We start from the raw sequence: 13,653 nt of genomic DNA, 5'->3' as shown, positions 1-13,653 counted from the left end.
GGCGCCCCGGGTGCTGGAACCAGGAATTCTGAAGGCTCTTTCTTGGGATGGATCGACTCAGTGTCCTTTAGGTCACTCCTCTCACTCCCACGCACCGGCTTCATCTGTCATCTGATCATCGCATAAGCTCCCCAGGACACCATGAACAAAGATGACGCAGACCCTGAGTGCCACAGTCGGTTGTGAGAGCCGCCCGTCAGTGCTGGGGACAATGCACTCTTCTCTATCCCAGAAGGCCCACGGCTGTGACAAGCCTCACGTCGTGCTCCTCTGTCAACTTGGCCACTCGAAGCCCTCACATAATTAACTGAAAGTTCGTCTGCGTGTTGGCCTCTCAGCAATTCCACAGAAACTTCCACACAGGTGTGCAAAGGACAGAGGAAACCATCCAGTATTTACCGATTCCCACTGTCAATGAAGACATGCAGCTCCCAGGGAACCGAGAGCCAAAGGGGACAGGACAAGGGCTTCCCCGTGACCTGTGAGTCAGCTTACGTCCGGGTGGGGCTCCATGAAGGCCCCACCAGCCAACGAAGGAAGGTGTCATCACAGACGCAGAGATCCCACCCCCAGGCACTCACTCAAAGCTGGAAGAGAACTCTGGATGCCCAGGGCTGGGGGGCGCTCTAAGCCCCAGTGCTGCGCTGCGTGTGCCCCGTTCACTGCCTAAGACTCTCTCTCTTCTCTATTTCCACGTAAATCCAAGGCTGTAGGGCCTGGCCTGGTGCCTGTTTCTACCTCCCCCTACCCGGAGCTGGCCACCTGGAGGCTGGGCCCTGAGCTCCTCCAGCCACCAGGGCGGAAGCCGCCCCAGACTCTGTTTCTGCCCTCCTCCCTTTTGGGACAGGTCTGTCCTTTCAGCGAAGGGAATGGCCAATGCGGGTGTGGGCACAGCTGCTCAAGGCTCCTTAGGGTCACAGTGCCGAAAGGGGGCGCCCTCCCAGGGCGGGGGCCCACACCCCAGCTGCAGCAACGCCCTCTACTCTGCTGCCCCTGCTGCCCCTCCCCCCCCAGTCCTCGGGGGTTCAGCGACGGGGCTGTCACGGTGGGGGCGGGTTCTGGGCACTCCTATCATGGCCAAAGAACCATACTTGACAGACAGGACCTGGTGCTGCGGGTTGGAGAGTCCGATTCAGGTGAGTTTAAACAGAAAAGCCCGTCGTCATAAAGGTTCTGAGCTGACTTACAAAACCTAGGCAGGAAAATGGCTGAGCTGGCTTGTGCACCCCACGTCTGACCCTTCTTGGCTCCCTCTGCTGGCCCACGTCATCTCCCCACTCTGCCCACGACCCTGTGCACATAGTAGGGCCGAGAGCCCCACTTTAAACTCTCCAGCCGGAGCCACTGAAGAGGCTGAACGCACGGATCCTCCCCGAGTCTCCAGCCCAGCTCTCTTCCGGGGAAGGTGACCCAAGGGCCTCGCTTGGGCCAGGTCCCCCCCCCGCCCCGGCTGGAGGGGACACACTGTAGCATGGGTGCCACCCTGACAGCTAAGTTTGGTGGGGAGAGTTCCCACAAAGAGGGGGGAGGGGGAGGCTGGACAGAATCATCTCAAGTCACAGGTTTTAGCAGCTGAATGGAGAGACCCTATAGCAAGTCCTTCTTGAACTTCGGAAAGTCAAAGAGCTCCCAGCATTCGTTGTTTTCTATATTATTTAAAATGGATAACGTAAACATAAATTAGGTATAAACTCTTTTCTTGGAGCTCTTAAACTACTAAAACTAAAAGAGATGTACAAAATAACAACAAACAGAAGCCCGACACAAATGCACTCAAGTTTACCTTAATTTAACGTGACAGACGGGGCTGCGGTACAGAAACCATGACCTTGAGTGACTCGAAGCTCTCTCGGGCCACACCTTCCACTCCCCCCCTTGCCTGGCCTGAGGCCAGGAATGCCTGCAATAGCCACTGAGCTCTACCCAGCAGCTAGCTGGTCAAAATAACAGCAGCCTGCGGCTACCGCTCCCCAGAAAGGGGGCTGTTGAACCAGGCAGAAGGGTGGAGACGCAGCGACACTCCAGGTACTGAGCGGGGACCTAGGGATCCCGGACGGCAGGGCCACCCCAAGGCGCGGCAACATGTTGTTTTGCTCTTTTACATGAAATCAAGAGGCAGCCGTTTGTCTTTCCCACCCATCACTCCGGCGTTAGGCTCCCCTTGGACTTTGTATCTGCTGCGGATTCACGTAAAGGATCAAGTTTCTTGTAACGTTTCCGACACACATGAAAAGGTCAAGAGAGGAGGAGACCACGAACCACCAGCCCAGGGCGCCTCCACCCACACCCCGGCCGCTCACCTGCCTCACCTGGTCCCCATGGAAAGAAAACCTTCTCAGGTAGAAAACGCCCATCCAGGTGACCTCGCTCACTGCTTGGCCGCGTCTGACAGACAGGACCCAGGCTGACGGGGCTAAAGAGGCTTCTCTAAGGTCGTGAGCTGCGGAGGGAAGTCAGGACCGGAAGATGGGTCTCACTAGTCCAGTCTCTTTCCCAAACGCAACACAGAGCGCTGGGCACAGTAATTCAAGCTACAAACAAATGCTCATATCAATAAAAGGCACAATCTTGTCCACTCGTAGAGGTCCTCGATTTTTAAGCACTTTCACAAATACCATTTTAATCTTATAATGTTTATTGGAATATTACTTTCTTCCCTCTCTCCCTTTTCAGGACCTCCTGGAAGAACATATTTCAGATTCAAGACACACTAAACAATATTTCTCTCTCCATCACCAGCCACAAGCTTTACAAGTGCCCGCTCTGGTTCCTCAGTCCTGAGCCCGTGTCCGGCTTTCACAGTCAGCACCACAGACACGAGAGAGGAAACAGATCTTCCTAGAGAAGGCAAAAGAGAACCTTAGGATGAGAACAGCTTCTTTTTTGCATCATTTCATGTTTGCTTCCCTTTTCCTAAGCTGAGATTAAGCTCCTTGACAAAAATAACCTATTTTTGTCAAAATATTTCAAAATAAGTTTTTAAAAAACACAAAAATTTGTCAACAGGATAAACAGACAAAACCTAGCCAACAGGGCTTCCCTGGTGGCGCAGTGGTTGAGAATCTGCCTGCTAATGCAGGGGACACGGGTTCGAGCCCTGGTCTGGGAGGATCCCACATGCCACGGAGCAACTGGGCCCGTGAGCCACAATTACTGAGCCTGCACGTCTGGAGCCTGTGCTCCGCAACAAGGGAGGCCGCGATAGTGTAAGGCCCGCGCACCGCGATGAAGAGTGGCCCCCGCTTGCCACAGCTAGAGAAAGCCCTCGCACAGAAACGAAGACCCAACACAGACAAAAATAAATAAATTAAATTAAATTAAATTAAAAAAAAAAAGATAGCATCATGTAATGGCAATTCTATAAATCTGGGTTTAAAAAAAAAAAAACCTAGCCAACAATACCAACTGATACTGAAGTAAAAAAACATATATATAATGTTCCGCATTTCTGATGGTGGAGATGGGGCTTATAGAATATTGTACAGACGCGTTGTATTTCAATGGGAAAGTAGGATGGGAAACACACTGACCCCCAAACCAGCAAGTCGCCACTCAAGACCTCCTTCTGGTGCCGACACGTCAACACAACTAGCAGGGGTTCCTCTGCTCTTTGCGTGACTACCGTGGCTCCCTCATCATGTCCTTCTCTGTACGGTTCACAACAGCTTTGATTCATTCACTGTGGAATATCCTGGCTTAGTACGTGAAGAACATGTCAAGGAGCCTGGGGAGACAGCCGGCACGCCGTCCCCAGCTCACACTGGTGGCGCACACGCCACGATGCAAGGATAACACACGCATCCTCCCCCTCCTTCCAAAAGGTCCTCCTCCAGGTCTGTCCAGGGCCGCGCTGCAGGGAGAGTGAACCAGCTCCCCACTCGGGCAGCGGCTGGACACGGAAAAGGAGTGGGCCCGATGCGGGGACACACAGGCCTTGGCCAGGGTTAGCCCGCCCAGAAGACACTACGGTCCCAAAGACCTGCCGGTATTTTTTCGCAAACCTGATGGCAAAGTGCACTCCTGGCAGGGAAGCTGGGCGTCCACACCAGCCCCCAGAGGGGTGAGTCAGACCTGGCCCGATGCAGCTCCACGCGCTGGTCAGCGAGCAGCCATGACGCCAGCTTCGGTTCTGTTTACTAGAAAACAGGTTATTAGCGCAGGACTTTAACTTTCCAAACCCCATGCTAATGGAGCTTGGGGAAAACAAAGGAGGATCCAGCTGCCAGGGCTCATCCCATAAGAAGGCCTCAGGCTCACCCTCAAGTTCTGGCGTCTGTGCGCTAGCACCACACCACCCGGTGCTTCCAATCAGCGGAACCCGCGGGCAGCCCGGTGCCACCGTCCGGCTCCTGCTGGACCCGTCGCTCCAGCGCCTTGTGCAGGATGGCGCGTGGGCCCGACGAGGCACTGGCCAGTCCACGCCACTGTCACCCATGTTTCCTTCTAGACCGCGGCCATCGCCAGAGCGGCCCCGACGGTAACTGGAAAGTTCCACGTGCTTCAGATGACAGGAGGAGGGTGGGTTCAGTTTATTTTTATAATCACTAGGAAAGCTTGTATTCTAAGCCAGAAGTGTCAAAGTTGGCTTTCTATTCACGAGAGAATATAAAACTTTCTGAGCAGGAATAAAATTCCTTAAAGGGCTATTTACGCTAAGCAACAACCGCAGATCAATGAAATGCCAGGAAGGCAAAGTTATTTCTGGAACAAGGCAGTGAGCCAGGACACTGGGATGGCCTGCCCCAGGCCTCGCAGCGGGGAGCACCCAACCAGGCTGAGTTTAGCTTCTGCACCAACAAACCCAGATCAGGGAGAGATGTCTCGATCGTCTATGTGCTGTGGAACATAAAGCAGGGCACTCGTTCTGCCAACTTCACGACACGTCAATCTCTGGTGAAGTGGTGTATTCGCTGCCACTCTAGCTGCTAAAAGGGAACACTGTTGGGTGGGAGACACAGAGGAGACTCTGAGAGGACTTCAGTGCCCCGTATTCTCGTAGGAAAATAAAAGGCAGGCAGTCCTGTGTCACATGTGACCTCTCTGGAAAGAGGGGGCTCTGGCTTCGGCTGCGCAGTTGTGATGTGATGGAAGCGAGACGGGGAAGCGGCCGGAGGTGGGTCTGGCCCACGGGAGGGAGCCCTTTCTGGCCCACATTTCACCCATGCCCCTGCGCCAGGAGGAGGGAGCACGGCCAACAGAGAAGTCAGCATCCCACCCTCCACCGACCTCGGGCTGCCCTCCCAGGCAGCCTCTCCCAATCCTTCCCTCCCAGAGCTGAGCGGGAGGACGGCGCAGAGGGAAGGGTTCCACGGCTCCCCCACCAGTTGTGTTTGCCCTTCACAGGCCGCCCCTCAAAGGGTGGCCTGGAGTGACTTCCTGACCAGAGCAAAGAGGACCCTTGCGGGAGGCCTTCTGGGAGCCTCTCCCACAGCAGCCTGGCCACAGCTCTGAGTGCAAAGCCGATGGTGGCAGGGATGATGGGAACCCAAGAAAAGCAACTCAGAAAGAGAGCTGCAGGCAATGACTGGAGGCCCAGTCATTTCTCGGGGCAGCACTCAGAGCCGCCCACCCGAGCTGCGGTGGGAGAGGTGCCAGCTGGCGCCCAGTTCACACTCAACGGCAGACCAGCCATGCACCACTGCCAACCTCCAGCAACCATCAGGCCAACAGGGACGGGCCAGGGGCAGGGGGCAGACAGCAGCTCTGCGGGTGTTTCTGCCCTCCACTGGCAAGCCTGGCCTGGGGGCCTGCGACCCCCTGAGTGTTCACGGGAGCCTGCAACCGGGAACCAGAGCTGCTCGCTCGTTCATTCAACAGGTGGCGGGCCAGGTACTCTGGGGGGACACACGGCGAGTCAGGAGGGTCCCTGCCTGCAAGGACCCACCAGTGTTACCGATGAAGTAAGACATTCAGGCAAGACAACGCCCAGACAAAAGGGAAACGCACGCCCTGGGCTGTGGGGAAGGTGAGGAAGAACCCTTAAATTTAGTCAGTGATTGTCCAGATGCAGCGTGGACGGAGCTGCCTTCAAAAGTCCAGGCTCGCTCAGGGACAGTGAGTTCAGGGAACGGGGAAGCCTGGTGCTGCAGGGGACACAGAGGACAGGCTGGAGGGCCAGGACAGGGTCAGTTCTGGGGAGCCACTGACCCCAGACCACAGTGCTGGGCTCCAGCTAGCAGGCAACTCCTGTGCTCTCTGGAACCCTCGTCTTGGGCTTTTGAAAACAAACCTCTTGCTCACTTGGTACAAACCATCTCAGGCCTCGTAAGGCTGGGCCAAGGGGGCACCTGCCCCTGAACAGACAGGCAACATCTATGACCAACATGTAAAGGACAGCTCTCTTGTCCTGACAGGTCTCCAGGGGGTTCAAAGGGCGTTTTGTCATCAAGACGACTGACGTCGGCACATGCTCACTAGCGCTGAAGGAAGCGCTATTCAATTCTACAAATCAGAAGTGAAACCCAACAAGGCAACAACCAGGAAAGGAACTAAAAACCACTTAGTAACTGAAGAGGCCAAGCAATTTCAGGTCTATTAGCAAACACCTTACACGAGAGCCATTTTCGCCTTTGAGAGGCCCTCCCCCAAGAGCTCACCGTAAACCACGTGGGATGAGACCACTCAAGGAAGCTGCCAGAAGCATCTTCCCTTTCTTTCACGGTCCCCTTGTTCCAGAAAGATTCCAGGCTCCTTGTGCTTTTTGTTTAGAAAAAGAATGCTAACGAGTCAGGACATCTGTGTAATTATGTGTCAAGATAAACCTTTTTAGGGTTATTTCTTTTTCTCTGAAATTCACAGTTGAGTTCTACAGTGTGGAGAACATACTGAGAACAAAGGCCCCCATAAAGTGTCTCCCTGTCACGTATCTTATGTGAAGTTACCATCACCAAGAGCAGTGACGGTGAAAACTAATTAAAATCTCTACTTGTGCTTTCACCTTTTTTTTTTTTTTAAACGTTCTTGGCAGTTGGGTAATAAAGAGACCAGGGAAAATGTGCCTTCAAAATTCGTTTTTTAGATTTGCTCCCACCTCCCACTAGAAGAAATCTGTAGAAAAACAAAAAACCAGAAGCTGGCAGGGAGCAGGTACACCCTCCAAGCCACCTCAGGCCCCGCCCCCTTGGGAGCAGGCAGGTCACTGACGGAGAGCCAGGGAGGCAGGTCTCCACCCGGTGGAATGTCCTCCTCCTCTGGGTGACTGGGCCGGCCCCACCCAGACATCACCCGACACCCCCAGGACCATCACGCAGCCCCATCACCAGGTTTCAATGAGTACCAGCTGGGGAAGGGGCCAGATGCACACCCACCGGGTAGGTGTGAACACACATCTGTCCAATACTCAACCAGAAGGGAGCAGGCACCAGTGTACCCAACTAAAGTCCTGGATCCCTCCGCTCGGCCCGCACCCCTCCGCCGAGCAGTGCGCAGTGCATCCGACGCTCCCCAACCACAAACAAGAGCAGAGAGATTCAGCGAAACACAGCTGACACAGAGTCGTGCTCTTGGTCTGCTTCAGGTGTTTCATTCAGCTATCAGATCTCAGGCAAAGCACAAACTCTGGGCACTTGGGTGTCCCCTGCTGGGTGTGGCTCTGTCCTCCCCACCCCTTCCTCCCCAATCTACTATCCTACACTGGTGGGCTGCCCAAAATGGCATGAACTGTGTATATTCTGCTCTGTCATTTGCTCCTCACCACAAAGCCTGCCCCAGCCCCAGGGAAATCATTACTCCCTGCCTCAGCGAGGACATCACAGTGCAGAGAAGAGGGGCGTCTTCCCCACCATCCTGAGGACGACCAGCAAGGCTGGGCCACACAACAGGACTCCGGCCTCCATTCTGGTCCCCTCGCAGAGCTAGCATGGTTCACAGCACCTCCAGAACAGCAGGCCCTCGGGAGGGCATGACTTCTACCATGACTGCATTGTACTGATGCACAGAGATTCTTCTTTAAATAAATGTTTTAACTTAAATTTGCTACACGTAATATCTTGATCTAGTTAAATACTCAAGTATATGTAGAAATGAATTTAACTCTTCAGATATAAGGCTTGCATCCAGCAGCACACAGGCCCCCTTCAGGAGACAGGGGGCCCGGGGCACGGCATCCCATCTCCATCCCCAACCCCCGACCAGCTGTTTGACTGTGGGAAGGCTCTGCTCGGAGCCCATGTCCTCTGTCATCAAGTTGGGGAGACATCCCCAACCTTAGAGACTTGCTGCAAATCTAAGAAAGTGTGTGAAGGCTTTGTAGATCCCAAGTTACTCAGTTAAATTTAAGTGACACTAGGTCTTGCTAAGAGTCAAATGAGATACAAAGGCAAAAATGCTCTGAAAATGTAGGAGTTAGGATTTAAATCTTTAAATGACACATTCTTTCTGGAGGATGACACAGCCTGGGTTATGAGCAGTGGGGAGGCTTCCCCAGGAATTAGACCTGGGCCTGCCAATGACACCTCCTAGGGCTCCCTTGGGCTCATGGTAGACGTGGTGAGACTCTGCTGGGTGCCAGGCCCGAGTTCATTCAAGCTGCAGACAGAGATGGGTGGTCTGACATTCACCCTCCACCTGATCACTAAAGGTCATCAATCTAGCCAAGAAATATACTACTTCTCTAAAAAGGAGAATCTGTCCCTTCTGTCCTTGAAAAGTTACAACGGTGCAAGCAAACAACTTTCTGTGTGGGGACAGGGCATATATGGGAACTCTCTATACTTTCTGCTACATTTTGCTATGAATCTAAAACTGCTCTAAAAAATGAAATTAATTAAAAAAAAAAAGACCTTCTGACACTAATTCCAAGGGAGTTTTTAGCTAGCCTGCCCTAGATGGCCCAGAAAAAAAAGGAGGGAAATAAGTCATAAGGAAACCTACACTCGTATCAGTAGCTAAGCCTTTTAAGGCATTAAATTCTAGAGTTCTATAAACATTAGATTTCTTGGAACAATATTCTGAAAAGCCCTGAAAGTTCAAATAAAGTCAAATAAATATAGCACTCTGTAGACCTTAAACAAGGCTGGATGAGAGGATTAAACCATGTACCCGAGGAAAGGTTTGCACAGAGAAACTGCAAAGCAGATCTAAAAATACTGTGTGATTATCCACCACCACGGTTTTAGGGGGGAAAATAGGGAGGAGATCAAAATGCAAGGCAAACCTGGCATTTCTGGGATAACCGCTGTCAGGCGACCCTGCTCTGGTGCATCAGTGTGCACCCCAGACCCACAGCCCTCAGGCAGGCTGACACCGGCACTCAGACGGCTCCTGCCACCAGGCTGGTCATTAAGCAGATCTGAAGGAGGACAGAGAGAAGACAATCTGCAAACCAGCCTTTTTACTTGTGATTATCTTGCACGTCTCTAATTTTGAGTGGGATGGCTTTCCCAGTTCCTCAGTGGGGCAGTGCTGGTGGGTATCAACAAAGAACACTGAGATTCCACAGCAGCTGGGTATTCGTCTGCTCGGGCTGCCATAACACAACACCACAGGCTGGGGGGCTCACCCAACAGAGATCTCTTTTCTCACAGTTCTGGAGACTGGAAGCCCAAGATCAAGGTGCCGGCAGGTTGGGGTTCTCCTGAGGCCTCTCTCCTTGGCGTGCACACGGCCACCTTCTCCCTGCGTCCTCACGTGGACTTTTCTCTGGGCACCCCTCCCTGGTGTCTTGTCCTCTTCTTATAAGGACACCAGTTCTACTCAATTAGGGCCCACACTCATGACCTATTTAACCTTAATTAACTCTTTAGAGATGCTATCTCCAAATACAATCACGTTGAGGGTTACGACTTCAACATATGAATCTGGTACGGGCTGGGAGTGGGAGAGACACAATTCAGTCCACAACAACATGCCTCACACAACAGACAGCACCTGGCATCCTCTGACCTAATACACCGCACAAGTCCAGCAGCTGAGCTGGTGGGTGCTGCCAGGAAGGGGTCCAGGAGCAGAGGTGGTGAAGCAGCCCCCCTTCCCCTTTCTGCTTACAAAGGGTGCGGCTCTCACACTGAGGCAGAGGACCTGAATCCCCTCTCTCCCCTCCCCATGTCTCATCTTCTGGGAAGGGGGATGGGGGAAGCTGTGGTCAAATACTTCCCAGTCATCATCTGAGTGCTCGAGGTGACCTTTTAACATTCGAAGCCAGGGTCAGAGATGGACAAGTGACCAGTTCAAGGTCAAAAGCAGTAGCAGAGCCAGGACACACCAACCCCAGGTTGTAAACTCCAGGTCCAAGCACCTCCCTCACGCCACAGCCACTTATTTTATCTTTACAACCTCCTGGTCAGGTGTGTACATGCTCTGAATACATTTAAAATACACCTTTGACAAAAAGCCCCAGAATAAATGGGAGACAGATGAGGGCTCTATCCAGAAAAAAAAGCTAATAAAATTTTTTTTCATGTAGTAGAATTAAAGAAACACAGTCAAACTCTAATATTTAGTTTATACCCTTATAATAAAAACAATCTGAAGGTGGCAAGGGCATAGAAGTCTCCGCCTTTTTTGTTCCTCTCTTCCTCATCTACTCCTTTCCTTTGCATTAAGTAAATATTTTCTAGTGTAACCTTTAATTCCTTTACCCACACAATTACAGTGAGATATGGAAACATTGCTCCTATATAGTTCTATTCCTTTTTCCTCCTTTTGTTCAATTATTATAATTATTATATCTATATATATTACAAACCCCAAAATATAGTAATTATTTCTTTATATAATTTTTGTGTTTTTTAAGAAGTGAGAGAAGGAAAGCAAGTATATATTTCCAGGGTTTGTTTCATCTACCTTATTATTCACCATTTCTGGTTCTCTTCCTATTGTCCTGTGGATTTGGGCTACCTCATTAATGCAGTGTAATTTCCTTATTCCGATACAGTTTTGCTCCCGTTTGCCTCCTTTATGCTGTTATTGTCAAATACATTACTTTTCTAAATGTCCTAGGCCCAAAAACATAATTATATACATATTATTTTATAAAATTGGGGAGAAATATGCATTTATACTGTCTCGTGTAATTATATAATAAGCTTTACTGGCATTCTTTGTCTTCTTACTGGCATTCTTTGGCTTCTCATATGGATTTGAATAATCACCTGTGGTCACTTGCTTTCAGCCCAAAGACCTTCCTTTATATTTTCTGTAAGGCAGGTCTACTGACCACAAATTCTCTGGGGGGTTTTACGGCTTATTTTTCAATTTGAGAATACCTTTATTTTTACCTTCATTTTTGAGAGACAGCTTTCCTGGATATAAGATCCTTGGCTGACTTTATTTTTTTTTTTTTCTTTCAGGACTTGGAACATGTCATCCATCCCTCTGTCTTCTGGTCTCCATTGTTTCAAATGAGAAGTGTTAATCTTACTGAGATTCTTGGTACAATCTGAGTCATTTTCCTCTCACTGCTTTCGAGATTTTCTCTTTGTCTTTCAGCATTTTTTCCTATGATGTGCCTCAGTGTGGACTTGTGTTCATGCTACTTAGAGTTTATTATGTTTCTTGGATGTGGAGATTGTTTTTCATCACATTGGGAAGTTTTCAACATTATTTCTTCTAATATTTTTTTCTGTTTCTCTCTCTCCTCTCCTGTGGTACTTGTATTATGTGTACATCGGTGTGCTTAATGGTGTCCCACATCTCCCTGAGGTTCTGTTCATTTTCTTCATTTTTTTCCCCCATCATTTGAACTGCATAATCTCTATCACTCTATCTTCAAGTTTACTTATTCTATCTTCTAGTTAACATCTACTGTTTTGGTCTTCCAGTGAATTCTTCATGCCAGTTATTTTACATTTCAACTCCAGAATTTCCATTCAGTTCGTTTCATACTTTTTTTTTAATTGGTATTCTCTAATTGATCAAACATTGTCATCAGACCTTTCTTTACTTCTTTAAGCATGATTTCCTTTAGTTCTTTGAATATATTTACAATGGCTACTTTAATGTCTTTGTCTGTTAAATCCAACATCTGGGCCCTCAGGCAGTTTCTGATGCTTTAAAAAAAAAAAAAAAAAAGAATCCCATCACACTTACCTGTTTCTTTGCATGTTATCCTTTTGTCTTAAACATTGGACCTTTTAGGTAATATATTGTAGCAGTTCAAATACTGATCCTCTCCCCACAAGGGCTTGTTTCTGTTTGCTTATTTTTTCAGTGAATCAGCTGGACTAGTTTAGTGAAGTCTATCCCCTCAGGACTCCCCACTTTCCCCACAGTGTGCCGCCTCTGATGTTGTTCCTCAGAGGACACTGCCTTGGGTGTGCACAGTCTCCCTGGGGTGACAACGGTTTTATCAGGGCTCTCTTCTTTTCCCTGATCTCTCTGTAAAGCTGCCTGCCTCTGATGTTATCACTTCCAGCTGTTAGGCTCCATGAATTGCTGGCTGATTGCTCTATTGTTTTTGACAATATCCTCGGGCATCAACTGCTGTGCAGCATGATCAATTAAATGCTGGCCTTTTTGAGGGAACAATTGTTGATATCAGTGTTTGAGGTTTGTTCTGACCCCAGGAGGGCTCTTCTTAGCTGTCTCTTTCTCTGGTTTTCGCTAGCCTAAAGTTTCAACTGTTGCTCTCATGGAGCTACCAGCCTCTTTTTAGCTTCTTACCGCCAAGATCTCCTTGTCTTGTTTTTGACAGCATGCTTAGGTCTGAACTTCCCCATACTCTGTTATAAATAAATTCAGTACTTTTGGGGAGAGCCTCAGAGTTTTCTGTTCTCGTGGCCAACCTCTCCTCCTCGGCAAAGTCTCTGAGTCACCGCTCTGGAGTTGGGGTCAAGGACAGTAGCTCATTTCTCTCGGAGTGACACCCCACATTATGAACCGAGTGCTGGGTGGAGGGGGTAGCCTTTGATCTTTTTTTTTTTTTTTTTTTTTTTTGGCCACACCACACGGCATGCAGGATCTTCCCTGACCAGGGATCGAACCTGTGCCCCCTGCAGTGGAAGTGCGGGAGTCTTAACCACTGGACTGCCAGGGAGGTCCGCCTTTGACCTTCTTAACTCTTCTGGAATTAGACCTCCACCCTACGAGCAAACTGGCATGACAGAGGGTAACTGGGGCCCCAATATCTTCAGCTCGGTGCAGAGCCTCCACCCCATGAGTAGAAGCTGGGTACACTTTCCTAGAATTTCGCCTCTGCAACACGGGAGCTTGAGAGGAGTGAGAAGTGCTGGCAGCTTGCCCCAGGGAGATACTGTAGCCCTTGATGGAAACTGGGGGGAGCCACATGTTCTTGGCCACACCCAGCCAGAGGGATAACTTCTGTCATACTAAGCTGGGCAGGAAGGAGTGGGCCACAGCTCAAGTGCCACAGACTCTTGACGTGGTTACTGATATACAGTAGATTTTCTTGAATAAATGTTTCTTCATTTGCTGCATACCCTTAGGACCATTTCTGGATATTTTAATTGATTGTTTTCTTAAAAACAGCTTTCACCAATTATTGTTGTTTTGCTGAGGAATAGGTCTATGGAGCTCCTAATACTACCATTCCAGAAGTGGATCCCAATAAAATTTATACTTAATTTCTAACAATCAGCAAAATATTATGCATAAGTTCCTTTTTGTCTAATACTTCATGTTAGGGAAGCTGGCATTAACCAGCAAAATATGAGTTCTACACACTATAAGGAAACCTCTCCCCAGCAGGAACTATTC

The 13,653-nt window shown here is 49.7% G+C and overlaps 1 protein-coding gene across 7 annotated transcripts in view; it reads right to left on the bottom strand.

Annotated features, from left to right (window-relative positions):
* INPP4A (inositol polyphosphate-4-phosphatase type I A) overlaps positions 1-13,653 on the bottom strand; it is a 127,290-nt gene that overhangs the window by 68,544 nt on the left and 45,093 nt on the right. The window contains exon 1 of one of the 7 annotated variants that reach the window (XM_061210691.1): positions 9,155-9,209. The exons of the other annotated variants lie outside the window; for them this stretch is intronic. The gene's annotated coding sequence lies outside the window, so the exon portion shown is untranslated. Of the gene's footprint in view, positions 1-9,154; positions 9,210-13,653 lie in introns of those variants that run through there. 7 annotated transcript variants of the gene reach the window in all.

The sequence above is a fragment of the Eubalaena glacialis genome, chromosome 14, assembly GCF_028564815.1.
Source record: "Eubalaena glacialis isolate mEubGla1 chromosome 14, mEubGla1.1.hap2.+ XY, whole genome shotgun sequence".
Lineage (NCBI taxonomy): Eukaryota > Metazoa > Chordata > Mammalia > Artiodactyla > Balaenidae > Eubalaena > Eubalaena glacialis.
This window is presented reverse-complemented; position numbering and strand designations above follow the sequence as displayed.